At 39.8% G+C, this 25,083-nt stretch overlaps 1 long non-coding RNA gene across 1 annotated transcript in view; it reads right to left on the bottom strand.

Annotated features, from left to right (window-relative positions):
* Positions 1 to 25,083, bottom strand: part of LOC309624420 — a 79,267-nt gene that overhangs the window by 36,290 nt on the left and 17,894 nt on the right. The window contains exon 2 of the long non-coding RNA XR_014241902.1: positions 1 to 25,083. This exon is cut by the window's right edge and continues 10,333 nt beyond it. This is a non-coding gene — a long non-coding RNA (uncharacterized lncRNA).

Genomic DNA, 25,083 nt, shown 5'->3' on the forward strand with positions numbered 1-25,083 from the left:
CAACCAAAGAACTATTTTGCTCCTTTGGATCAGCAAGGTTGCTTTCTTACTGATTTCACAATGTTCCTCCTCAGGCACTAATCTTGTTTCTGGATATTGCTCAGAACCATGTCTCAGGAGGCCAACCAGCTGTCAATGAAGAAGCAAAAAGCTTACGTATATTGGAAGAAAAGAAATGAGTATATTTCCATATTGTTTGTTTGTGTGTTTGTTTTTGTGCAAGAATTAGAGACAATCAAAGAATGCCCTGTAGACTAGAGAGAGCTTTGGAGATTCATGAAGTTTGGCAGTGAGGCATCGTATTATCGGATGAGGTCCATTTTAGTGGCACACCCAAGTTTAACCCCACTCCTTGCCTGAGTAAACTGACTAATTGATCTTATCTAACAGTTTCTGACTGCCATTATCTCCAACCTAGAGTGAGAATATAAATTTTAGGGATCCATAGCCCTATGGAAAAAGAACAGCCTAAAAAAATAAAATATGGCAATATATGTACTGAAGTCCGAATGTGAGAATTTGAAAAAAAAATAGCAAAACATGATTTAGCATATTGTTCATCTGAAGGTTTCCCTGAGTATCTCATTATCTCTACTTTGGATCTTACTGCCAGTTTGTAAATTAGGAATGTCACTCTTTGAGGTATCCCATGAAAGATCTTTTTTAAATGCTACCATTTGTCCATCTGGCATCACTTTGTAATTATGCCTCACCTTTACTAATGGTACTATTAATGATAAATATTGTCAATCAAAACTAAACATCTCTTTGTGAACGTACCCTACCTCCTGTTTCAATGTCAAATTCTAGTGATGTCCCTGCTAACCAATGAGGCTCACACTGGTGCCATATCCTAGTTGATGATAAGCTTCAATTGCCTCGACATTTATGTTCCTCAGCCGCTTTCCTGACTTCTCTTCTTACTTTACTTTGCACACTCTCCTTTGGTGACTTCATCCACACTCACTTCACCTTGGTATATGTAGATGATTTACAATATATGTTCTCTGCCCAGATAATTATTCCATAAAATCAAATGCCCACTACTAGGCTCTCCCTTTATGAGTTCTGCCAAGAGTCAAGCCATCAAATTGTATATGGAGCCACAGAAGTCCCTCTGAAGATGATCTAATATCTGAATATACCATCACAGCATAGTGAATGTGCCAACTTCTTTCAGGATTTTTTACCTTTGAATATGTTATTGCCTTGGTTTGGAATGTTCTTCCACTTTATCTTTTGTGAATTCAGTTCATCCTTCAAAATATAATCCAAACACAGCCCTGTAGGTTCTGAGACTAGGGAGGATTTGATGACAAGACAGAGGGTTCAATAGTCAGAAAAGCCAAAAGCCAGTAGCAGATGTGCCCTAGAGACTACCCAGAGTTAAAATTATCAAAGCCAAAGTTGCCACCAAGTTCAAAGGCAATCACATGGAGATAAATCCAAAAAGATCAGAGCAAGGGTGATATAGTGAGCAGTGATGAAACAGGTCATGAAGAGCAAAGGTAGAAGGGAACAAGTGGGCCAAGACGGCTACCTCCAAAGGGGGTTGAAAACTCTGTGCTTATTTTTACTGAGTATGGGCTTCATGGTTGGCTGTATGTAAAGACACAGTATCAAGATAAATTCTGTACATTATTTATATCTTTATATGTCTGTCTCTCATAGCAGCAACAATAAACAGTAAAGGCAATACACTCCTAAAGAAAGAGACTTTTCTTTATGTTTTCTCCGTAACTCCAAAGAGAGAATTATAACTTGAGTGAATCCAGTCATGCCACATCACACTGACTGTGAATCGGTGAGTATCATTCAATTATAACCTGAAGGGGTCCCTAAAGGTTGTCTATTCTGACTCACTTTTATCGTAGAGATGATATGACTGATATTCTTCCCCCTTTGGCCTCAAGCAGTTGTCCTTATCACTATCTGGTAATCCATTATGCACCATCTGCAAGAGTCTTACGTTAACTTTTAACTTGCTTTTTAACTGTTTATGTATAATGCAGCTGTAATCTTCTTGTGGGTAGTGCTTATATGTGAGTTTATTTTGGTCTGCGGTTCATTCCAAGTGACCAGAAAATCTGGCATTGATTTGCATGAGACTTTTTGTTCGAAGTATATTTTGGAGGCAGAAATAGAAGAAGCAAAGCATAAAAGTTTTTTGTTTTTTTTTAAACTATGAATTCAACTTAGGAAAGCCTCAAAAAATGTTATGAATTCCATTTCTTTCTTCCAGAATTGGTTGTTTTTATGAATGAGAAATATGTGAAAAGTTGATTGTTTTCACAGTTGAATGTAGGGCAAGAGCTCTGGATGTGCCAAAATGCTCCAGGAGATTTTCATACACTTTTTCCCAAACTTTAACTTAATTACTGAAAAACTGATTTTCGAAAATATGTCTGTGACAATATGCCATTACTCGTGGCATTAGTAATATAACGTGTATGTGTGTGTGTGTGTGTGTGTGTACTTATAACTACCTTAACTTGCTTTTATCGTATTAGATCATTTTGACTACTTAATTTCATCAGTGGTACAAACTAATTCTATGAGAAACCTAATCACTCAGTATCTGGTAACTCTTTTTGTTCTCCAACAAACCTGAGACAAAGTTACTGTGACTAAAACAAAAGTAAACACAAGTTAGTAATTACTGAGAAAAAAAGGTGTTTTCTTGTTAAAAACAAAAAAACAAAAAAAACACACCATTTTAACAAGAAGCAAGACCACCAGTGTACACTTATAGTTCTGCCTTGGGCAGGAAAATGAACTAAGTGACCTCTTTCCATCATTTCCAGCCCTGTGACTCTATCAGCAAAAGGCTTTCAGAGTCATGTGATAGCATAAGCCAAGACTGCTGGTAATTTCAAAGTCTTTCAACTATTTTCCCAGGAATTTTATCCTCTCTGGGTTATAAGCTTCACTTCAGAAATATGGGAGGTGACCATGAAAAAGCAAAGAGGCATCCCTTTGGATCAACTTGGAAGGCCACGTGCACATGTGCAGTGACACAGTGCAGTCACACCCTGTAAGTGCTGTTGAACATTCACATCATGACTCAGTCCAGGTACTCACTTACTAATCCAGTTCAGGCTCCGGAAACACAGCCAAATTTCAACCAACTTAGATTTCTCACCTTTGGTAGTACTTGACAAGTTTGGACGACTATGTCTTACAAAGCCCCAAACAGGTAAGTTTTTACTGGATTCTAATTTCACTGTGTAATCTCCTTTTGTTTACACAAGCAACACGTGATTCAAGGTGGGAAAAAACAAGCTAACTACATTTTGACTAAAATGAACTTTGACCTTGTCTGCATAAGGCAAGAACTTTCAAACATAATGTATTTATAACCCTCCCACCCCCATTCCTAGCCTTCATTCAGTTTGGGTTCTATACACAGCTAGAAATAAAAATGAAAGGGAAAAATCTGGAAGTCGGTAACATTATAGTGTTAGATTTAGACTTTTGGCAATCCAAAAACAAAAAGTTCACAGATACATTTCATATGCTCTTCTAACAAACAGAAGACTCAGACTAATGTTTGTGGAGAAATACACCCTATTATTTCCTAAGAGGCCCCAGCAAGTCCCCCAGGAAACCCACGAACTATTATACCCTGAGAGGCCTTTTGACAGTTCTTGATCATTCTGTTTGGCTCTATGACAGTCAAAAAACCCTTTGTCCCCAGAAATATTCCTTTAATATAATTAAGCAAGAAGAAGTTCAAAGCAAAAATTTGCTGTTTCCTCTGCCTATCCAGTCTTTCCATCAAACTGCTAAGAAAATGATGAATAATTCATTTGCTATGAAATGGTTCCACTTTTGCCATAGCAAGCAGTCTAAAGAGAGATGTATTTCACAAGTGTATCTATCTATTCCCTAAAAACGATGAGGCTCATTTACTGAGGAATAAAAAAAGCAAGCCGCACACCATATACCATACAATCCCATGCTGGCAAGTTATACCTCCGTATGTATAAATACAAAAATACACTGTAAGGCTAAAAACTACTAACGTAATGCCGATTACCCCTGGATGGTGAGATTATGAACATTTATGGTTTTTTCCTTATATGTCACTGTCTTTTCTGAAATGTTTGCAATAGCATGTGTGACTGGCTTTTTTCCTGCCTGTAAATATAATTTAAGAATATAAACATTTACTAACAATTATAAAGAAACAATAAAGCTATTTTCATTTTTTTAATAAAATGAAAAAATATTAGTCAAAGTAAGTCTGCACTAATGTGGCAATTTATTCCTTTGCCTCAATATGAACTGCACCTGGAATTTAGAGTTCAATCTTAAATTCGGGAGTTATACTAAGAGCGCATAAGATTTATTCATTAAAACATTTCTAGACAGTTCTTCTGCATCCTGTAGGTGTGGCAAATGAATGAATAAAACTCATACCATTTTCAGCATCTCTCAGTCTCTAATCATTTGCATTACTTTTCACAACCAAAAAGTATACCACTAACCAAATCTCAAGCTATAAATATCTCTATCCCAAAAAAGGAGATGAGTCACAAGTCACTTTTAAGAAATACAATAGGACTTTTTTTTTCTTGTAATGAATGCTGAAAGGGAAATGTTTTACTTGTCCTGACAATTCTAGCAAGCTATAGCCCAAAAATATGAGTAGGACACTGAGCCAAAAGCTTTTCTAAGGCTAGACAAATACTAGCGGCATTAGTAAAGAACCAGAGACACCTATTGCAGCATTCTTGGGGTTTACAGTGTGATTATTGTTTTATGAGAAGAGAAGGTATCTTGAATGCTATGACAATTTTGTTTCCTAGGAGCTAGAAAAACTAGACGGCGAGAGGGGTGAGGGGGGACAGTAACTGATAAGGAAAAAGTACAGTGGCCGAATGCCTTCTCAAGGAGGTATTTGTGAGATCTTTTCCTCTTTTATGAGAATTTTAATCTCCGGAATCAGAATTTTGTTTGAAGATGTATGTAAGCCCTGGGGGAGTTTCTGAGGTACTGTCTTCCAGTAGATACCCTAATGGACAATCTGCTCTGCTTATGATGATAAGACTTTAGTCCAAGTTTGGTCTTTCAAAATGCAGCAAGAATGTGTCAGCATCTCTCCCTACCTCATGAAACACTTTTCCTCTATTTCAAATTCATTTAATGGCAATCCATGCTCTACCTAACTATATGGAACAAGCCAACCGCAAAGTCCAAAATGAGTGCTACTCTGTTCCTTTATCAAGATTATAACTGGTGGTTAAATATCATTCTCCAACACCCCCACCAGCCTGCCCATATTCGGGCTCGGGATGCAGAAGATGGGGGACCTGTTGCCTGACATGCCAATGTTGAGACTCTCTTCATTGCTGGATGCATTCAGCGTACTACAGGTCTCCCAAGTTAACAAGTACTGGAACAAGGTGGCCGAGAGTGATCAGCTGTGGAGAAACCTGTGTCTGAGGAAATGGAGCGTCTTCTCCTAGCAGTGCCTGGGTGCACAGACATGGAAGCAGTACTTCCTCAAACAAAGCGGAGCGTCAATGACATTGGCACAACCAGAGACCTTTGTCTACAGAGAAGCAACTGGGAACCTCAATACAGGCAGAGGGTACCCTAGAGGTACCCTCTTACCCTCTTCTTCCTAAAACTTGCTGTTTTAGGAAGAAAAAAGAAAGAGGAAGAGCAGCAAGGTAAAGGGGGCCTGAGAAGTTCAAGCTGTCTCTCCTATCCATGGCTAGAGCTTTGAGCTTTCCTCTATTCCCCTGAAAGTTTGGCTTCTTCTGACCTTACTACCCTGAGCAGGACAGTTAGGCCAACAGAGAGACAGAGCCTGCCTCTCCCCATAACCTTGGATATTCTATCCAATGCCCAAAGGACCTGATTTTTTTCCTTCAAACCAAGAAATAGAGTTCTTGTAAAAGTTGATTTCTTGCCGATCTTTCCCTTTCCCCAGGATTATACCAGTGAAAAAGAACAATTAGCAGGCTACTCCCAGAACCAGTGGTGCCCTGGCAATGCATGGTATACATGATTTGTATGTCTAAAAGGAGGCGCTGCTGACAATGGTGGAGAAATCCAGAAAGCATCTGGGAAAATCCCTGACAAGGCATGCCTTCCTTTCAGCCTCTACACCAGGTGTCACACACACACGACCAAGAATCATCTTTCATGGTCCAGTACAAACTTGTACCCTGGGACCTAGGCCAAGCATGATCCCTTTGGGCTTACCCAGTTCAAACTTGTAAAGTGTGTCCCTTCCACTCTACCCCCAACCAATATACTCACACACATGCACATGCCATCTCAACCCAGCCCCTATGTAATCTCATCAATCATAAGGGAAACATTTTATTTTTAATTCTAAAACTGTGCTATACACTGCAGACAGTTTTGTAAGGTTTGGACTGTGGGCCCTAACACTTGTCTTATGCAGTTGATATGTCTGAGTTCTTTCCTAGTGTAATAGAGCTACAAGGGTAACACTTTCTTTTTTAAATTTATTTATTTTATTTATTCATTTTTGGCTGTGTCGGGTCCTCGCTGCTGCGCGCAAGCCTCCTCTAGTTGTGGCGAGTGTGGGCTCCTCTTAGTTGCAGTGCTTGGGCTTCTCATTGCGGTGGATTCTCTTGTTGTGGAGCATGGGCTCTAGCCACGCGGGCTTCAGTAGTTGCAGCACGCGAGCTCAGTAGTTGTGGCTCGTGGGCTCTAGAGCACAGGCTCAGTAGTTGTGGCGCACGGGCTTAGTTGCTCCGCGGCATGTGGGATCTTCCCGGACCAGGGCTCGAACCAGTGTCCCCTGCACTGGCAGGCGGATTCTTAACCACTGCACCACCAGGGAAGCCCAAGGGTAACACTTTTAGTAAGAGTATGCTAGTTTCCACATTTCTCCATAAGTCAAGACTCTGGATAGAATAGGCTTTGAGCCTGAAGAAAAGGTGGTGGGGAGGGAATTTTTTTTTTAAGTAATAGTTTTCTTGTACTAAAACTGATATCGGCCTGACTCTATTTTAATACTCATAGTTAAACCACTGAAGTAATTATATGGTGAATGTGACAGCAGCATTCTTCTTGTCTGCTCTACACTGTCTGACTTTTTAAAAACTGGAAGACAGAGGGAATCTTTGTTTCTTTTGGAATCTGTTGATGTCCTCCTGTTTGGGGCTGTTTCGTGGGCCTTGCTCAGTGGACACTACTCTGAGCTGCCCAGACCCCCTTTAGGAGTTGCTCATCCCCCTGCTGCTGTGCGTGTTAGCTGCTGGGACTAACAACTAAACGCTTCTCCAGGAACTGCCCTCAGCTGAGGGAGAATGACCCACTCCCTGGGCGCAGCCTGCATCCAATGCCTGATCAACATGAGGGGAGAAAGGTCCAGGCCCCTGGCCTCAACTGGAACAACTCCAAAGGTCCATCCCAGCTCCAGAACTCCCCATAAGATCATCTGAAGCTCCTGTCACAATTGCGTTACAATGCAACTTCTCCCTCTGCCTCCCTTCTTCCCTCACCTCTATGCAGATATTTCTGAAATCATACCTGGCAGCACCTATGAGCAAATCTCCATCTCAGAGCTTTCCTCGTGGGGAACCAAACCTCAGACAGCTCCCAGATGCTGTCCTGGGAACTAGACTCTGAAAGGAGATTTTGGAGCTGGATCCCTCACTGACTGGCCAGCAATGAAGACTAGTGGTAGGTGGTGCACTGATTGCCCTTAGCATGTAATTCAACTGCAAAATAACTTCACAGTGGTGAAAGGACCACCTATGTAATTTGCAGGACCCAGTGCAAAATTAAAATGTGGGGCCCCTTGTTCAAGGAAAAAAAAAAAACCGGGAATAAACAATGCTGCCAGAGATTCTTTATAAAGTTTTTCCCTTTCTTCTGCAGTCTCTGACTTCTCATGGGATTTTAATTTGCTATCTACTGTTGTCGATTAAAATTTTTAATTATTAACTTGAGTCCTACCACTTATCTTTATATTGTGCAATATCAGTTTTAAATGCAGATATAAGATTATTTACCTCGTATGCAGAATTATAGAAATGACACAATTCATAGCTCCTAGCTTACACTCGAATATATACTTCGTTCTTAGCAGAACAGTGGAAAAACAGCACAAAAATAACCCAACTGTTAGTTTCACTTCTTAATACACACATTCTACCAACACTACCTTTGGCTTACTGATGAGTAAAGAACGACTGAAAAGAAAAGAAATTATGTCCTATCTTTCTCTTTCCTTGCATCATCCCGGTCCCCACCTCTCACTCAGCTACAGTCTTACTTACCTTTTCCTTGCTTTGCATCTCCCTGAACTCCCACGTATGCTGGAGAATTCTGAGTTCATGGAGCACAGCAAATGCTTTGCACTAATGGAATGGCACAGAATGGTGGACACGCATGGTGCACCTATCTCCGCTGTTCATGCACAGGTTCCACTGCCCCATCAGACTTCACTTACAAAATACAGTGCAAAGATAAAATTATTAAGAATTTCAAGATGGTGACAGCATAGTATTAAACCAAGTGTGGGACATTTCTAAGCACAGGGCCCCGTGCAACTCCACAGGTTGCAAACCCATGAAGGAAGCCCTGAGTATGAACTGGGTCAGGATATTGGGAGAAGGAAATGCACTAACAAATATAACACCTAAGGCATTTGAGAGGTTCACAAGGACTATGAAACTGGATGGCTGTTGCTCTGGACCACTGATACCCTGGAGAAAGACAATGGAAGGCTGAGGGTGATTAATCACCAATATAAGGTGAAATGTGAAAGATGGGGCATTTTGGCTTACAAAGAGATTCTCATCTCCTACAGCCGAAGGGCAGAAAAGACTGAGGATCAAACTCAGTACTTAATGACTGCAGGAGCACAGGTACTAAGAAAGCTGAATTCTCAGCTTTAGCAGGCCTGTTTTACCAAGGCCAAGGTCCTGATTGGGAAAAAATGGAACCCCGAAAACTGAGATGAGAACATTTGAGTAGATTTGGTCAAAAATCTCTGAAAAGAGACATGCACCCCCAATGTTCATAGCAACATTATTATAATTACCAAGATATGGAAGCAATCTAAGTGTCCATCAATAGGTGAATGGATAAAGAAGATGTGCCATACACACACACACACACACACACACACACACACACACACACACACACACTGAAATATTACTCAGTGATAAAAAAGAATAAAAATTTTGCCATTTGCAGTGACATGGATGGACTTGGAGGGCATTATGCTAAGTGAAATAGGTCAGACAGAGAAAGACAAATGCTGTATAATATCACTTATATGTGAATTTAAAAAATACAACAAACTAGTGAATATAACAAAAAAAGAAGCACTCACAGATACAGAGAACAAACTAGTGGTTACCAGTGGGGAGACGGGAGGGGGAGGGGCAATATAGAGGTAGGGAATTAAGAAGTACAAACTATTAGATATAAAATAAGCTACAAGGACATATTGTACAACACAGGGAATATAGCAAATATTTTATAATAACTATAAATGGAATATAACCTTCAAAAATTGTGAATCACTACACTGTACACCTGTAACATATAATATTGTATATCAACTATACTCCAATAAAAAAATCTTGAATTCCCAAATTTCCCTGAGCCAGGGATCAGCTGGCTTTTTCTATAAAAGGCCAGATAGTAAATATTTTAGGCTTTCTGGGCCATGGGGTTGCTATCACATCTACTCACCTCTGCTGTTGCATCAGTAACATGAAAGCAGACATAGACATAAACAGTAGATAGTGAATAGGTGTGGCTGTATTACAATAAACCTTTATTTACAAAAGTAGGCCACATTTGTTCTTTCAGACCAGTCAAATCAAAGTCATAAGATAGAAGTGGAACATTAGAGACCAGGCACAAGCAGGGCCAGAAAGTACAAGTAAACTGCCTCAACAAACAGCCAGACCCCATGTCATCCACAATTTTTGCACCCAAGCCTGTCCCTCAGCTTACACCTTTGGCTGCATTAGGAGTGGGGATCCCTTTTGAGAAGGAAACAAATGAACTTTATTGACAGAGGAGTCAGCTTGGTGTGTGGTACAAGTCAACACTGGGTTATTGCTTGAGCTCATACCTTACTCAAAGTGGGGAGTAATCCTTCCAAAGGACAGGATTTCAGGCAGTGCTGGTCACCCACTTTGAGTAGAAAGAAACTGGCCCAAGGTAAGAGTATATGCAGAATCTTAGGTTGAGAAGGACAGGTGGGGGAAAGAATTTGTGACTGCTCAAGTGCTTATAAGGAGAAAGAATGTGAGACTGGATTCGAGGAAATCTCAGAAAGAGGCATGTATATACACCCCAGAATCTCAGAGTCCATTTCCTAGGGATCACGACCTACCACCGCTTACCTTGTCCTTATATTTATTCAAGTAACCTTTTATTTCCTACTAGTGTGCCGGTCACAGTAGTAAATGATGAGATTACAAAGGTAAATTAGACTAGGTCTCTATCCTCAAGGAGCTCACTGTCTAAATGAAGAAAATAGGCATGAATACAATGGGATCGATGACACTCTATTTAAAGTAAAGGACAAAGTACCATAGGAATCCAGAGAAAACAAATGAGAGTGAAGAGAAACTTTGTAGAAGATGGACTATTTGAATTTATATAACACGTGAAGTATAATGTTAAAAAAAAAAAAAAAAAAGGTATGTCCTTTCCTTCCCACAGGCATTAATCCTATTCCTAATTTTCCTTTCCCACCCAACAACTATTCTATACTTTTTCCTTACTAACAAAAATCAAAAATTCAGAGTGGCTATATTACCACTTTAAAATACTTCCTTCAACTCCCTGTAGCTAGCTGTGGTTATGTGACCCAGTTCTGGCCAACGAGACATAAAAGCAACTCTATTACATGAGATTCTGGAAAATGTTTTTTAAATTGTTGTTGTTGCTATTATTACTATTATTATTATTAAAAAGAGACAGAGTAAGCTCACATGTGCCTTTTGTTTTTTGCTTTTGTCCTTAGTCTGAAATTTGAACATAATTCCTAGAAGTAGAACTTAAGTCCATGAGGATGAAAGCCATATATTAAGGATGGTAGAACAAGAAAGAAGAAAAAAGAAGGATCCTTATTTCTCATTGACATCCTTGAACAATGACACTGGAATGATTACCTCCAAGTCCCTGCTAAGTCTGAAAACTCAAACCCTGTTTGGTTAACCACTGTAGTTCAGGTGTAAGCTGCATGTGGCCCAAGAAAATCTTAGCCAATAAACTATGCAAAGGGTAAACCAAGAGGTCTACCATACTGATTATTTTTAGTCTGTTTATCTTCCAGGAGCAACACCATGAATTTCATTGGCCTTTCTTGATGTGACATCAGTTGTGTGCATTTTTATGCCACTTCTCTCCATGCGTGAGGAACCCTGGTATTTCAAGTTGAGAAAACATTTCACAGCAGAAGCTAAATACTCTGAACTTGCAAGCAACAAGATGAGAAACATGATCTCTCTGTTTCAGATTCACAGACACTTTATAGGTAATTCAGAACTTTTCATAAACATCCTCAAACTAGATTGACAATTTAACTTTTACTTTGTTCGTGTGATGAAAAAGGTTGTAGTGCGGGGCAGAACCCTTATACTCTAACACTCTCTCCCCTCTCAGCAAATCTCTGAACCCTGAAAAGAATATCATTTCCACCTCTGAGTCTAGATGATTATACTGGAACTAAATGAATGATGTCAGAAACCAGGTCTTTAACATCACCACACAAAGAAATATGCTATTGTACGATCTACTTTCATCATTTTTCTGACTGTGATTGACCCCAACAATAACCACAGTAACAAGGAAAGGCAAGAAACCAATGCTGCTAAAAGCAGCACTGTGGAGAGAAAGGGGAACGTAAGGAGCTCCGGAAGAGATAGTTAACTTGATAACTGAAAATCCTCACCGCAGTTTCTAATCTTGTTGCGAGGGCTTTTCTAGGATTGTACTTCAGTATCCCCTTCTGTAAAACGGAGATCATACCATGCTTTACAGACCATGCTTTGATGTTCTGTAGATAAAAATCTTATTTTTTCCACAGTTATCCCGATTTATTTTCTCAGACTATGACATTTCTCAAAAGAAGCACAGAGATATTTTTTCCCAGGTCTTTTGTTCAGGTTGGTAGCTCTAATTTGAGTTTCAAATATAATATGATATTATGCAAAAATTAGATCTAAAGCAACAAACCTGCAGTAACTTTTCTTATAAGTTTATTAAATCCTGCCTAAATTCACTATGTCTTTAAAACATGATTTTCTACACCTCTGAAAGATCCCAAGAGGGGACAGGATTTTGTTTACTCTCACACAGAGGCTGATTTATTTTTCCCACATGACTTATTTTAGGGACCATCTCAGAATAATACTCTTCTTGAGGTATAAATGGCACACAAAAAACTGCATATGATTTAATTACATAACATGGTAAGTTTTGCCATATGTGTACACTCATAAAGCCATCACCACAATTGAGAAAATGAATATAGCCATCATTTCCAAAAGTTTCTTCTTGCTTGAAGATAAAAATCTTAATCAGTGTTAAGATGCATTAAATTTCCAAAGGGTCAGGTGTGCACGTGCGCGCGCGCGAGCACACACACGCACAGTAATAGTATCACTGGCCTTTAGTCAGAAGACACTGGTAGAGGCCAAGTCCATTTGACCTTATTTCTTTGTAAAGTATTAAAAGAAGTTGCATAAAATTGCTTTGAGAAGGGAGAGTTCTCACAGCATTAGGAACTGAGAGTTCCTAATGTGCTTTGGATTGCTGTGAAACATTTCAAGGATTAAAAAAATTGTCAAGGGAAGCCAATGATTCTGGAAACAGCATAGGACATGGTGGGGGGAAGTACAGAAACAAAACCAAACCCTCCACAGCCTTAGAGTCTGGAAAAACATCTTGACTTTTTATTTCAGATACACCTGAGTCTTCTGGGGCAACAAATGGGAAATCACAGCTCTACCAACAGGCACCAACTTGATATTTTAGAGGCTTGCTTTTTTTTCTTCCTGCAACTCAGACAGGTTTTTTTAAGTCTTAGCAGAACGGCTAGACTAGGTAATCCACATAAGCAGCTGCTGCAACGTGATCTTTTTCTAACATTTTAATGTAGAGCTGTGAACTTTTCTGGCTTTGGGCTATGTTGGGAACATTTGGAGTAAACTTACTTGATTTAAAGGTTATTACTGTTAGGACTCTGTCTGATCTGCCTCAGATGGAGGGTTTGCACTGAACAATCACCCATGATATCAAACTACAATTGAAATGGGAAGCAGCTGATGTGTGAATGATCTTCAAATACTGATCCTATGCACTTAAAAAAAAAACCTTAAGATTATTTCCTTATTTTTAATTTCCTTAAGTGTAATAGAATTTTATTTTCTAGATCTCAGATGTTTACTCATATCCTGCTCATTAGCCTCTTGAGGGATAGGACTGGATGATCATCAGTGTGCTGTAGAAGGAAAATTCTCAAGCTTTGACATTCGACTACCTAGGTTCCAACCACAGCTCTGCCACTTACTAGCTGCGTAAGCTTGGGCAAATCACCTCATCTCCACCTTTCAATATCATCATGTATGAACTGAGGATATAACTGTATCTAATTGGTAGAGCTGGTGCCTGTATTAAAATACATAGAAAGTGTTTACTATAGGTCGCATAGTAGTCACTCATTAAATGTTTATCTCGGGTGCTAACATCAATATAATAGTTAATACCAATCTTAGAGACCAATTGTATCATATGTTGCATTTACTGATTATTATTGTGACAGCTGGAAGAGAGGGACAGAATTTGACCTGAGGCTTTTAACACATACCTTTTTAAGATAATGTAATAAAATTTTGGCCATTTTGCAAATGTGCGTCAAGATCACATAAAGGCCAAGTTTCCTTACTTTAATAAGGAGTAGGGTCTACTAAGAAGTAGTGATAAATTTTCCCTACTTATAAGTAGGGTGAGATTGAATATCCTCCCCCATATCTGACTGACATTGACAGACATGCGCTTCTAAAGGAGAGCTCTGGGTATGGTTATTGTAGAACACTTACCATAGAGTTCTTCTTGCTTTTCCCTTTTGCTGGGGGCTGGCTGGGGGTGGGTGCGCCCTCAGGACCATATCTGGGGCAGAATCCCTTCCTAAAACAGTAAGAGATACTAATTACAGACAGACAGGCCAAGTACTCAGAAACTTGCAAACAAAAACACTGTGAACATTTTTTTAATCAACAACTACATATTGATACAAATTTACATGGCTTAAGACAGACTGGGCTGAGAGGAGTTATGAAGCCCTTGTATCGGGTCACATTGGCTAGCAGGAGGCAAGAGTTGGGTTTTATAGTGAATGCTAAGATATGCCAGATCCCCCCCCTCAAGACTAACTCACTCCTTCTTCTAGCTGTAGGGAACGCTGGTTGCCAATGGCTCAGAGCTGGGTTCCTCTCTGAGATTTGTGCTCAGCCAAAGAAAGCTGCCTTACCCAAGGTTGTACCCCCTCCTCAGACAGCCTGTATCCAATGCTTGGTTACAGCAAGGGCCCCTTTCCTCCAGGGTGCTCACAGTTCCAGAGCTCTGCCTGCCTTGGCTGAGGCCTCTGTTGCCACTGTGCTGAAGCGTACCTCTTCCCCTTACCAATCCTGCTTCCCTCACTCCTTTACAGATAGCGCTCCTGAAAGCACTCCCAGTGAATCTCCTGCATGCAAATCTCTAGCTCAGATCTGTTTTCAGGGAGCCCAATCTTCCACAGATTCTTACTAATCCTTGCCACCCAAGTTCCCTGGGTCAGTTCTCTGCAGGCTGACACAGTTCCCGCCCATCCAAAGACTAACTCTGCTCTACCCGGGCATGAAGCCTATTTCAACCTCCTTGATACCCAGAACATGCTCCTATTTCCCAGTAGAGATTTTTACAACAATGGGGAGAAGGAGGAGGAAGGATTTTCTGACATCTGGATCAGTTCCAGGAGAAAGCTTCTTGAGCTTCTCTGCTCAAAGCACCCTGTGCACACTTGAAAACTCTACATCTGGCTTGCCGGCTTTCTACACCCACACATCCAGGCAGGCCAGAGACACCCTGAGGTTGTTTGCAGCCATCTTCCTGAAATCTTACTCACACTAGTTTCCAAACACCCCCTTCAGTCCCACCTACCACTCTTATCATCAACTAGAGCTGGCCTCTGGCCCTTGAGTTTGCACTTGGGATAGAGACTTCCCCAGACAGACTTGGTTTAGCTTATCTTCTTGCTCCAAGACTCCAAATTGCCTTTCAGAGGAATTGTGTCCTCCTTCAACAGTCTTTGGGAAACCAATAGCAGTCCAAACACTTTGCCAACATCTTAAGAAGGCTAGTATGGACTCAACCTTGAGACAGGATTCATAGGAATTACCTTGCTTAATTTTTCATTTTATCCTTGTCACAACTGTGCTAGGTCAGCACACCTGCATCTGGCTCAGAAGAGGAAGGAGACTTGACCCAAATCACATTGGCCTGTCTCTGGATCTGATACTTGTGTTCTTTTCACTTTGCCACCTTGTTTTCCCCACATTAGGCTGCCTCCTGATATTCAGGCCCAGAGATGGAGAAGGTGCCTTCTAGGGACTTGCATTTAGTAGATGCTCAATAAATATTTGCTGACTGGAAATGACCTAGAAGGTGGAGGTCAGAGTCTCAGGGTTCCTATCAGCTACTGACTGACAGAATGGCTTAGTCATTTTAACTCTCTCAGTCTTTTTTTACTTATTTTTTAACTCATCTTGGGTACTAATCCCTTTCCTACATCCAATAACAACCACTATATCAATTAGTATGCTTTGGCCGCAAGTAAAATACGCAACCATCAGTAACAAAACAATAAAGATAGTTAACTCTACCACATAACAAGAATCCCAGGAGTGGCATTTTAGGGTTAGTTCAGTGGCTCAGCCAGGATCTTCTGCCAATCACACCTCTCCACTGTTCTCAGTGAAATGGCCTTTTGTCCTTAGGCTTGTCACCGGTTAGTCACAAGATGACTGCCTTAGCTCTTGGTATCATATAATAGTATCCAAACTAAGAAACGGAGGAAAAAGGATCAAAGGAAAAGACCTCATCTTTTATATCTCTCTTGGAAACCCCTCGCAGACTTCACCTTACATGTGATAAGCCAGAACCGGGTCACACAGGGCTGGAGACAAATCACTGGCAAAGAGGAATGAGACTGTCAAAATGAGCTTAAGCCTTGCATGAGGTATGTCTTATTAGTCCCATTGCACAGGTGATCATGTAAGGATCAGACAGAAGTTAAGTGGCAAATCTGTGAGTCAAACTCTGGCCCATATGACTCCAAAGCTGCCCTAGTCGTTACTATTTGCTCAGAAGTTAGAGAAGCTCACTTTGGAAATCTTTTTCAAATAAGTACAAGAAAATGTTAAAATAAAGTTTGGGTGAAGGCACCAAAATACAATAAATATTGCATTTCAAAGGAGGTCTGAGACTACATAAAGAATTTACAAAGGAGTCATCCATAAACATATTACATGATGCTCATTCATGCTGATGGTATAAAAGAATAAGCGTATCAAAAATTAGGAAGATGTTTATAAGGAGGATTTCTTTGGAATGAACTGTTCTGTGTGTCCTGTTGTACCTTGTTTTGCCTGCTCTCAAACCCAGGATGAGGAATTTTCTTCAGTGGAACCACTCAGAGAGCTTGATATATGTTTTCTGCAGTAACAGAGACACAGTGAACTGATATTTGACATAAACTGAAAAACTCTAAAACGTCAGTGTGGTAGATTGCAAAATATGACCACAAATTCCTCTCATCTTGATATTTAAGCTCTTTTGCATTGTGATTTTGTCACTTCCTCCATCAAGACATGGTTTCTATTTCCTTACCCCTTGAATCTAGGCTGGCCTTGGACTTGCTTTGACCAATAAAATGTAAAACAGTGATGTTATGTGACTTAGAAGTCTAAGCCTTAAGAGGCTTTGCAACTTCTACTGTTGTCTCTTGAGGCACTGTACCGAGCCTACCACTTAGGAAGTCAATCTCACTTGCTGAACGACACTGGCAGGTGGGTGAGGTGGGTTGAGAGAAAGAGAGACATCCCAGGCAGCAGCCAGCATCACCTGTTAGATGTACGAATGAGGCCATCTTGGGTCTTCTGGCCCAGCCAACCCTCCAGCTGAATGCAGCTCATGAGTAAACCCAGGCAAAACAGGCAAAGAAACCACCCAATCAACTCAAAACCATTAGAAATAATAAATCACGGTTATTTTGAACCACTGTATGAGTTGTTTGTTACACAGCAATAGATAACTGAAACAGCTGGCTAGCTAGTCCAAGGCAAAGAGAGTGTGCTTTGTACTATGTAATCTGCCTGCATTCCCAGGATTTGCTGAGGGAAAAGGAGGCATGTGTGTAAACATAAAAGGAAGGGAGCCTTTGATTTGATTTGAAACCACTTAAAAACTGCTTAAGAGGATCACACCTTAATCTGTGTGGAGTGATCCAGCAAAGAAAAAAGGTTAAAAAAAAAAAAAAAAGGAAAAAGAAAAGGCAGAGAAAGATAAGAAAGGAGGGAGGGAAAGAAGGAGGGAGGACAGAAAAACATGGGCCAACTTGAGAAAAATGCATCACTCATACCACAAGATATGCCATCACATGTGCTCAGTGGCAGTTTCTGAAGAACTGACTGAAGAACGTCAGACCATCCTAAGTAGTACCAATCAAGTAAGAACTTTCCTGTCTCTCTTGCCCTTCCATGTCCCCTTAGTTCAATCCTGGCAGGATAAGAAATTGGTAGTTATCAAGCTAGGAGATGAAGAGAAATGCCAGATGTGGGAGAAGAGGGAGAAAGGCCACTGTGAGCAGACAGCCCAAAGCAAAGCCTAGCTGGGGAAAAGGGAAGATTGAGTTTTAAATCAAGTTCAAAGTTTTGATTATTACATGAAACCAGACACAGTGAATGACTCCATTGAGAATGCATTCTTTTACTTTAAAGGACCAAAATGTCATGGAACTGCACAAGTTTTCATCTGGGGCAGGAAAAGAATTTTCCCTAATTAAATACTTTTAAAGGGACAGTGGGAAAGAAAAGACTGCAGTTGGTTTTGCCTCATCCCTACTCAGACTCCTGTGTCCTGGGACCTCGCACGAAGTGACTTTAAAAGGGCCACCTGGTAAGCAGGTGAACGGCTGGCTGGCTGTTGCATTAGTGATGCGATGGATGGTTGCCGAGGAGGCTTCCCCTCCCTGCAGACAAATCCTTTGTTCCAGTGGCTAAAAGTCCACCATTAGACAGCCAGTCACTTTTAGGCCTACTGTACCATCCTCATCAGTCCTGTTTTTAAAATACACAATCTAGGACGGTCAACAAATCAAGTCATGGATGCATTAGTGTAAATTCATAATAAAATACATTTTGGAGGACTGAAATAACCACCACAGGTGCTGGAGGCAGGGGAGGAACGGGGAGGAACAGTCAAACATCTCTGAAGACAAAGCCTACTGCACGATTCTGCCTGGGGTACACCCTATACTTCAGGCCAGTGGTTCTCAACTTTTCACAAGAATTACCTTGAGAGCTTGGAAAAAATGAAGATTTCAGAGCCTAGGCCCTAAAATTCTATTTCACTGGTTTGTTTTGAAGCCCAGGAATCTGAATTTTTACAAGCATTCAAGGTGATTCTGAGGTAGTGAGTTCATAGACCATATTTTAGAAATATTACCTTAATATGAATAGATAGGAATAGAAGACCATAGCTGCTCACAAAATTCTGGTATGGACTTCTCCACAAAGTATATTCTTGCAATGGATGAGATAATATGAGAAAATTTTCAAAACTCTTATAATGAAACATTCATCTATCATACTTCCTCAGTGCTAAGTTGATTATTACACATACCATCAATTTGGAGGAAAACTGAAGAAAAACTGATACACTAACCCATTAGAAGCATACATCTATTAGAAAATGAATTGACAGAATCTTGAAAATGTAAAAAACTAAGCGTGAGAAAGATATTTGCTAGACTGGACTTTAGTTAAAAATAAAAGACTTCTTATTTATATTCTAAGGTGAAAACGTCATTTTGTTAGCATAACTACCCATGAACCTCATTTTCATACTATTTTATCCCTTCATATATTCAACCAGCATTGAATGAGCACTTGTTATGGGGAACACTCTATTTTCCTAGAAACAAGAAGGGTTTCTAGAAGTCGTCCAAGCTTCAACTTCATGAACATAAGCTTCAGGTAAACCGTTCCAGTAAGACAGATATAGTCAGCCTGTTCTTAAAGGCTTTCAAGGTTCTTAAAAGCTTTCCATAACTTCCCATGGAGTAAGCACTCACTGCAGAGACTCTGAATGTTATTGTTACAGGATCTAATACTCAGGCTCATATACAATATAAAAACCAGGAAGAAGTAAAAAGACATCATAGAGAGCCACTTGCTACTTGCCATCATTCCCCAGAATTCCATCAACCTCCCACAATGAGCCAACTCTGATCAATTCCTAAGAAGCACCTCTAATATCCATATACAGAAAGAGCCACAGTTTGGCGGGAGTTACAAGAATTTTCTAAAACTTGAACACATTTTATTATACATCTTGTGGAATGTTTTCAGAAAACTGAAAACTAAGGCTTTTATAACAGATTGATTCACATCTCAGAAAGTGGAAAAGAAAGGAAGTCATTTTGTCAACTAGTATAAGAAGAAAAAACAGCAGATAAATCTCTCTAGGCAGAGAAATTGTTGGTCCTATGAATTTAAATTCATAGACTAAAAATCTGTCAGCCTTTTCCAGACTCTTTCACAGCATCATGCCTCCTCTGTATCGTTTAGGCACTAATTGATTCATTTTATGTTTTATTGGATTTAAAGTCATTTTAGTCACTATTTTTAACTGTTTTCTCATTTATGTTCCTCCTCCCGCCATTTGCTTCAAGCTTCACATTAAATTATACATTCTCTCACATGTCTCATTATCTTACATTTTTTCTGTCATTCTGCAGCTGCTCTCCTACATTCCTGCCTCAGCTTTGTTTAGTGCCAAAGAGCTGTTTTTTCTAACACTTCAAAAACACATGGCATTTTTTATGGGCACAAGTATCTTCACTTCTGTCAAATAAAAAATTGATTCATAAAGAAAACATTTTAAGTATGTAGGTGTTTTGAAAGAAAATGAGTAACTCATTAAAAAACATAATAAGTATCTCTGAGGAAAGAATAAAACCATTGCCTGAAAACTGAACATAAATATCTTTGCTTTTAAGAATATTTGCATATGCATAGATTCCCCCAGTTACCTTTTCTCAGTTCATTTTTACCCTTCATGTGATTACTTTTTAGAGTATACTCATTTATAATATCCTGGACACCACACACAGAGCAGACAACTTTTGTCCTAAGGCTGTCCCTGCCTTATATAAAAAATGTTATACCGACCTCAGAGGGAATCTAAGTTCTACATCGTATTAGATAATCTTGGTGCCTTTCCCGTATCTCCTGAAACTTTGTTAGCACTCACATTTGAGGATAAGAGTCGCTTTGGTTTGACAATGACATTTGGCTTCACTGGTGAGTCCTGGAAAGAGAGTGGCTGCTTTCTAAGTCTAATTTACCATCTTTCTTCTCCCCATGTAAATATAAGTTGACAGGAACTTAGCCATTTTCACAAAGTATGGTAGGGTGGAGCAGAATGGTGCCCCACCCAGCTCTCCTCAGATCTCTTTCCACCATGTTTGTGCACCATTCCCTTTTGGGTATGTTTTCACTTCCAGCAGCCAGCACTCACTCTTTTTAGGAAAACTGCCCTCAGTCCACTAGAGTCCCTTTGCATTCATGCCTGGGAGAAACCAGAAGTTCAGGGAATTGAGTAGAGAGGGAGCAGGGGAAACAAGGTGGCCCTTAACAAGTGACAGGGGTAGAAAAGCCAGCTCCCTTGCCTCATGTAATGACACTTCTGAGGCACAATTAACACTCCAGAGCTCCCTTGTGGGTAAGACTGATAGACATTCTACAGGACTTTGCCGAAGGGGAACCTTTGTTTTGCTTTCTACTCTTCCTGTCCTGCTTCCCATTCATTTACTGATCTTCCCTGTGACACCTCCTTTAAAAATCACTTGCATAGGAATCTTTGTCTCAGGGTCTGCTTCTTGGGAACTCAACCTAAGACAGCTGGTGAGGTCCTTGAAGTAAAGGTTTACAAATGGCAAAGGTTTAAATCACTGAATCATAGAATTATAACATGTCCAAACCAAGAGGGTCTCCTGAGTATCAGAGACGAGAGTTAACTGGCCCCAGTTCTCACAGCTAAGATCCAGCAGGGTGAGTCCAAGAACCCAGGCCTTCCGACTTAAAAGACCATTGTTCTTTCCACCATTTGTGCTTTATTTCTGAGCTTCCTATCATGACTACTGGACTCTATATATACAGTTAGAGTTGAAATCAGTTAATTCAAGATTGAAATTTTTATTTCCCATATATCTCATAGAAAGGCACAAATTTAAACTCAATTCCAAATTTAATCCAGGGTTTTATTCATAGTCTCTCTCTGTCTCTCTATCTCTCTCCCCTTCTCTCTCCTCTTCTCTATCCACATACATATACCACAACAAACAATATCACTAAAGAAAGAATTCTGAATTGATTTAGAACACACCCACCCACAGAGAAACTTGTTTGCTTGCTGCATCAGTGCAAATGTCGATCAGAAAGGGCAATGCAGTCTCTCTTTTTCCGGCGTCAAACTGCCCTCTTTCCCAAGAAACCCCAAAGGATACAGGCAAACTTCCCTGGGTGCTCTCACAGCCAAAAGGGGAAATGAGTACATACATATGAATGAGCCTGACTAGAATTACTTATAAATAATAAAGGAACATGCAACACTTTCTCCCTCGTCACATCTTTCCAGAACATATGCCGAAACGGCATCTGCTTTTTTAATGTGATGTGAAGGGCACTGAAAAGTCAGCCTGGACCAAATTAGTATCCCTCCCCCAAAGATTTACCAACTGTCAGAACTTCTCAATATTGTAGTCACTCCTCTGGGTGAAGCACAATCTTTAGGGAGCCTCTGTTAAATATATAAATGAATTTCCTTGGAATAACAACAAATTGACTCAGTCTCAGCTCTTAATCCATTAGCAAGGATTTATTTCTCAGAGGAGGGCTCTGAAGAACACACAGCAACTCAAGTTTTGAAGAGAATGAGATGAGGAAAGTCCATCCGGGTACACCGTAGGACTCCTGAGGCTTCACAGCTAGAGTGAGCACTGTGATGAGGGCTGAGTGCACCAAGAGGACGCACTGAAGACACTGGGCACCCAGCAAGAGGGTGTGGGGAAAGGCTGCCCGGTTTCAAATCTGCTTCATGGGTGCTGCGTGACCTCGGGCAAAGGAACTTAACTCTTTTCCACCTCCTCATCACAGTCTCCTTGTCTGAAGAATGCAAGATATCATGGCATCTACTTTATAGGGTAGTCATGAAGATGCCGTGCAGTTCTGCATACAGCACCCTTAGGCTAATGCCTGGCACAAAGTAAGTCTTCCCAATGTGTGAGCTACCAAAGAAGACATACAGATGGCCAACAGGTGCTAGAAAAGATGCTCAACATTGCTAATTATTAGAGAAATTCAAATCAAAACTACAATGAGGTACTGGTCAGAATGGCCATCGTTAAAAAGTCTACAAATAACAAATGCTGGAGTGGGTGTGGAAAAAAGGGAACCCTCCTACTCTGTTGGTGAGAAGGTAAGTCGGTGCAGCCTCTGTGGAAAACAGTATGGAGGTTCCTCAGAAAACTAAAAGTAGAGTTGCCATATGATCCAGCAATCCCACTCCTGGACATATATCTGGACAGAACTATAATTCAAAAAGACACACGCGCCCCTATGTTCATAGCAGCACTATTTATAATAGCCAAGATGTGGAAGCAACCGAAATGTCCATCGACAGATGAATGGATAAAGAAGACGTGGTACATATATACAATGGAATACTTCTCAGCCATAAAAAAGAATGAAATAATGCCCTTTGCAGCAACATGGATGGACCTGGAGATTATCATACTAAGTGAAGTAAGTCAGACAGAGAAAGACAAATACCATATGATATCACTTATATGTGGAATCTAAAATATGACACAAACAAATTATCTATGAAACAGAAACAGACTCACAGACATAGAAAACAGGCTTGTGGTCGCCAAGAGGGAGAGGGGGGTGGGAGAGAGATGGATTGGGAGTTTGGGGTTAGCAGATGCAAATTATTGTACACAGAACGGATAAACAACAAGGTCCTACTGTATAGCACAGGGAACTATATTCAATATCCTGTAATAAACCATAATGGAAAAGAATATAAAAAAGAATGTGTATGTATGTATAACTGAGTCACTTTGCTGTACAGCAGAAATTAACACAACACTGTAAATCAACTATACTTCAATTTAAAAAAAGAAAGAAATGAAAAAAAAAATGAAAAGTATCTGGGTAAATCTAATGTTAACATAACATTAATAGTAATAACAATAACATTGTCACTGTTACTAACATTACTATTAATAATAATAGTAAAAAGAGTGTAACATAGAAGTCAGTAGAAAGGAAAAAATGGGAAAAAAATGCTTAATCAAAAAGAAAGGGGGAAAAACAGGAAACAGAATAGAAAGGCAAATAGAACACAAATATATTATGGTACATGTAGACCCAAACATATTAATAAGTACATTAAATTTTAAAAGTGCTCTAAATTTTTTAAAATGTGTGAGCTATTTTTATTGCTGTTGATATTACTAACCTAACTATTTGGGAATAAAACAATGAAAGGGATGAAGATGCTTTTAGAACAAATTTCAATGATCACAATTTTGGTTAAGTCTGCCCAGTACTTGACCACAAAACAGGAAGAAAAGGCCAAAACAAGACAATTAGACAGAAAACTAAGCAACTAGCATACCAAAATATTCAAACACATTATCAGAATAAAGTGCTGTAGTCTTGTTTCTTCTCTCTTTTCCCCTTTGCCTCTCTTTTTTTCAATCTTCCTGTATTTTCTTTTATTCATAAAATGTCCCTTTGTTTTGCTTTGAAGTATAGGTGATACATGTGTAAGTCAGAGATGTAAGACTATCTATTAAATTGTTGGGTTTTCTACCAGCTTTTAAAAATTGTATTTATTCATTCATGGATTCAACAAATCATGTGTGAGTCCTCCTCTGTGCTGGGGCACTGTGTTGGGGTCTGGGAGACGGTGCTAAATACAGCAGATGAATATCTACATATGCAGCAGGTACATTTTAGGTTACAGCTCCTGAGGAGTAACCCCCTCTTCAAGCTCATTCCTTTCTTCCCAAAGGAAACTTGATGGATTTTACAAGAGATAAAATCCCCTCTTGGACTAGAGGTTCTAAAGTTAAACCTGGAGCAAGTGGAGTGATAGGCATGCTTGCTCCTGGATGGAATTCCAAAGCTGGAACTGGCTCCTGAAAGGTCCATTAAAGATTCGAGAATTCCAAGTTTTCATTCTTCTTCAGTTATGCCTCTGGGTTTAAGAGGTATTAATAGAGTAGCTTTTGGAAGTCAAACAAGGGAATTCTGAAATACAGAAATAAGTCAGGCCAAAGAGGAAGACATAAGAATACTAAACTCTGAAGCTTGTAAAAGAAGCCTGTTGAATTTTAATCGTCTTCACTAGAATGTTTGTAATTGTTGATCTTGTATGGAATCTAATAGTTCTAATGAAAAATGTGTTAGGCCTTGGGTCCAAGGATATCATCATTATAAGTACATAAGTGCCTAGGACAATATAATTCCCCCTACGGTGCTGCTGCTGTGGCCTTTGATCCATGATGTATTACTTACTTATTTATTGATTTATAAAAATGAGCTGTCAAGCTTTCCCTAAGAAGTCCAAGGGCACATGAACAAAATGTAGGAAATATACAACCACAAAAAATAAACCACGAATTATAAACCAGATCCCCTAAGGTCCCGGGCACTCTGCCTAGGTGAGTAGGATAAATCAAAAATACACTTTTTAGACACAACCTGAATGTCAACAAACAAGAAC

Source organism: Balaenoptera borealis (assembly GCF_965194805.1).
Source record: "Balaenoptera borealis genome assembly, chromosome: 2".
Classification (NCBI taxonomy): domain Eukaryota; kingdom Metazoa; phylum Chordata; class Mammalia; order Artiodactyla; family Balaenopteridae; genus Balaenoptera; species Balaenoptera borealis.